The following is a 4249-nucleotide window of genomic DNA, read 5'->3' as shown; positions in this document are numbered from 1 at the left end:
CTGCTGCCAACAGGAAATGCAGTGGCAGTGGTGCCACTAGCATCCTGAAGGGCACCGCGTCTTCAAGGGGGGCGGGGTGCGGAGCAGGATGGTGAGAAGGAACAGGGACTGACCCAAGTGTGCGGCGGGTCACCACCTACCAGGAGAGGTCGGGAAGGCAATGCTCCCGCTGGCTGGGCCCCGCAGAGCTGCCCCCCTTCCCGACACTGACACCTTCTTCCCCCAGAGTAGAAGGAAAGGGTCTTGGTCATCCACCATGGCCATGTCCAAGCCCCTGCTCTTCCAAGAGAGCCCGGAGGACCAGAGGATTAGCCCTTTTGTCCAGGGACGGAGCCCTGAGGCCACACTTGCAGTGACACTTCCACCCTCATCCATCACCTGACAACACCACAACTCCAGGCGCGTGTGAGTCTGGGAGTTTAGCATCAAGAACAAAGTTTATTGGGTTTACAGTTTATGTTTCGTAATATTAGGATGTACCATATGGAATATTTCGTAATATTAGGATGCACCATATGGAATCAAAAAAAAAAAGAAGCAACTTTTAAATTTTTTTATTTTTTTTATTTTTTTTTTAATTTATGATAGTCACAGAGAGAGAGAGAGAGAGAGAGAGGCAGAGACACAGGCGGAGGGAAAAGCAGGCTCCATGCACCGGGAGCCTGATGTGGGATTCGATCCCGGGTCTCCAGGATTGCGCCCTGGGCCAAAGGCAGGCACCAAACCGCTGCACCACCCAGGGATCCCAAGAAGCAAGTTTTAAAAAAAAACACTTGCTTTCCAAATTTATGGTATCTTTACAGTTGATCTGTGTTTCAAGAATGAAGACGTGAACAGATGAAAGCAGGAGGGAACATTCCCACATAAAGGACATGGGGACAAGGGAAAATGGGTGTAGTGCTGGGGTTTAAGGAGAGTAATTTTGAGCCTGATCAAGCGGGGTCTTGAAAACCAGGGAGGGGCACCATGAGGCAGAAGCCTTAGGAAGCTCCCTGAGGTGTGAGTGCAGAGATTGGGCAGGGAGCAGGAGGAGGAAGATGCTGTTATAATCCAGGTAACAGACACTGGAATCTGAACTGAGGTGGTGGCGGTGGGCGACGGTGGATCAGAAAGGGCGCTATGGAGCAGAACTTTCTGGTTTGGGCCACTGGGAGTTCAATCATGAATGAGCAAAGAAGACAAGTCAGTTTAGGATTGGTTGACTTTGGGGCAGCCCAGGTGGCTCCTTCAGCCCAGGGCGTGATCCTGGAGACCTGGGATCAAGTCCCACGTCAGGCTCCCTGCATAGAGCCTGCTTCTCCCTCTGCCTGTGTCTCTGCCTGTCTCACTCTCTGTGTGTGTGTCTCTCATGAATAAATAAATAAAATATTAAAAAAAAAAGACTGGTTGACTTTGGGGCTCCTGGTGGCTCAGTCGTTGAGCGTCTGCCTTTGGCTCGGGGAGTGATCCCGGGGTCCTGGGATGGAGTCCTGCATGGGGGTCCCCACAGGCAGTCTGCTTCTCCCTATGTCTCTGCCCCTCTCTGTGTCTCTCATGTAAATAAATAAAATCTTAAAAAAAAAAAAAAAAAGGATTGGTTGATTTTGACATACCTGTGGATCATGCAGGTAGGAATACCCCAGGGACAGTTGGATGAGCATTTCCACAAACCAACAGGGCTAGAGGGCTGGTTTCAGAAGCCATCGACATCTGGGTGGTAATTGAAGCCAAAGAGGAGAACGGCAGGGGAGACAGTTACTTGGAGACATTTTTGATTGTCATAACAAGGTAGGGGCAGCCTCTACCGGCATCTAGTAGGAGGAGGCCAGAGAGGCTACTAAACTTTCCAGAATGCACAGAACCCAATAAAGAATATTCTGGCCCCAGGGTCAGAAGCACTAAGGTTGAGAAACTTGGAGAGGCAGGGTGCGTGGAGAGTGAGAAGAGGACTGGCCTTGGAACCCAAGCAGAGAAGCAGGCCTCTACACAGGAACCTCCAGAGAGAAGCCCCTGACCAGAGTAACTTCCTCAGCTACGCAGGCTATTGGCAAATCAATGTCAAGTACAGGGTAATGGATTAGGGCTGAGACAGGGCCTGAAGGAGGAGGCCGTGGACAGAGATTCCCACCCCAAGTAGAACCACTACAGACAGGCAGCCAGTGGACCCCCGGGGGAGGCCAGAGAACTTTATAGAGAAGGCCTCTTACCTTCTCCGCACCTTTTCTTCAAGGAAACGCCCTGGAGAACATCGGGGTGTGACCTTGGCACTAGCTGTGAACAGATGCAGCAGGTTCCAACTGGCTGCGCCAGAGAGAGCCCTTTCCAAGTCTGCCTCTTTGACCAACTCACAGGAGCCGGAGTTCAGCTGTCTCTCAAAACTGCATTTCCTGCCCCTGTAGGAGCTGGGGCTACAAATATTTCCCCCTAAGCCAGGGGGTTTCGACTCACTGGATTTGACTGCAGGAAATGGCTAAAGATGTCCTCTGGGTTACCCCCTTGCCTGAGAGTTCACTGGCCCGGCTTGCCATCCTGGGAGCTTGAGACCTACCTGAAACTGGAACTATCGCTCCAGGTTGGCGCGGCTGTGTTTGGACTCTCTGGGCTTCCCCTGAATAGAACCCGACTCCTTGGATGAATCCTGAAATGTATTTGTGCCATTTGTCCTCTCAATTTACCATGTTTAATTCGTGTTCCCTTAAAAAAATAAAAAATAAAAAATAAATTTAAAAAAAAAAAAGGTCTTACATTTAAAGAGCTTAACACCACGCCCAGCCCATTGTAAATGCTCAATAAAACGCCAGCTGTATTTTTTTGTTGCTGGGCTATTATAATTCTTAGTCCTGGACAGAGTCAAAACTAAACTAATATTGTGGGTCTAAGCTTTGGAGACAAAAAAAACAAAAACAAAAACAAAAAACAAAAAACAGCTATCTGCCATATGTTCAGATTTTTAATTGAACTATGGTTGTTTAGTTTTTTTAAGATTTTATTTGTTTATTTGAGAGAGACAGCACAAGCAGGGGGGGGCAGCAGAGGGAGAAGCAGACCACCTCCAGAGGGGGGAGGCCCACGTGGGGCAGGATCCCAGGACCCTGAGACCCTGACTTGAGCCAAAGGCCGCCACTTCTCTGATTCAGCCACCCAGATGCCCCTGAACTATGTTTTTATTTTTATTTTTTTCCTAAGTTTTTTCTTATTTAAATTCAATTCGCCAACGTATAGTATAACACCCAGTGCTGAACCGATGGTTTTAAAGATCAACATTCAGAGACCACATTTTCATATCCTAATGCCCTAAGAGAATATCATATACCAGAAACCTTACTGCCAGAAGATTGATGCACATTTGCAACAACAAAGTCTCCCTTTTTTGTGAGACCTGAGCCAGCAGTTGGTTTTACTACCTCTTCCTAATAAAAATAAACGAAAAAGAAAAAAAAAAAAAGAAGAAGAAAACATAAAAATAAGCTGGAAGAAGAAACAAAACGTACCATGCTTTCCAGGGTACGCGGCTTCTTGCTCAATGTAAGTAGTTTCAAGCATATCAAAACCTCAAGATGTTTAGCCTCGCTGGGCTGGAAATCGCTTGGCAATGAAGCGGGGGGGGGGGGGGGGGGGTATCTTTCAGGCTTTGGTGTCGGGTCCTGTCTTCTCCTGGGTTTCCGTTCACGGTGGATTGAGGGACTCAGGGTGAGAAGAAGGAAGGGGAATGTCGGCGGACGGAAAACACGCCTAAACCAGAAGATGCTGTTATTGCACCTTGGGGCTGCTGGGCTCCCGGGGCACGTACAGACCAAATGCCTTTCTGGAAAAACCTGAGCCCAAGCTCACGGCTTGGAACAAAACCCAAGGGCGCACAACCGAAGGGGGGGGTTGTGGAGACGACGTGTCCCTCCGGGTCCCCATCCCCCCGCCCCGCGACGGGCGCGCTGCAGGCGAGCGAGCCCCGGGAGGAGGGGCCGCGGGAGGTCGCCCCGCTGCAACCCTGCGCCCCGGGCACCTCGAGGGCAGGGGCCGCAGGGCTCGGCTTTGACCCAAACTGCGCCTGCCCCGTCCCGAGGTCCTCTCCTTGCCCCCTCTTGGATCCGGTGTCCGAAACGACTGCCAGGGACTCTTTCTCCTGGTGCGAAGGACAAGGACTGGCCCGACTAAAAAGGAGGGACTTTGGGGAAACGCAGGCTCGCAGCCCTGGGCCGCGGCCCGGAGGGGATGATGTCAGCGCTCGGGGCGCGGCGCGGGCGGGGGAGGGGCGCGGGGGGGGGAGGGGGAG

The sequence above is a fragment of the Vulpes vulpes genome, chromosome 5 (assembly GCF_048418805.1).
Source record: "Vulpes vulpes isolate BD-2025 chromosome 5, VulVul3, whole genome shotgun sequence".
In the NCBI taxonomy this organism is placed as follows: Eukaryota; Metazoa; Chordata; class Mammalia; order Carnivora; family Canidae; genus Vulpes; species Vulpes vulpes.
This window is presented reverse-complemented; position numbering follows the sequence as displayed.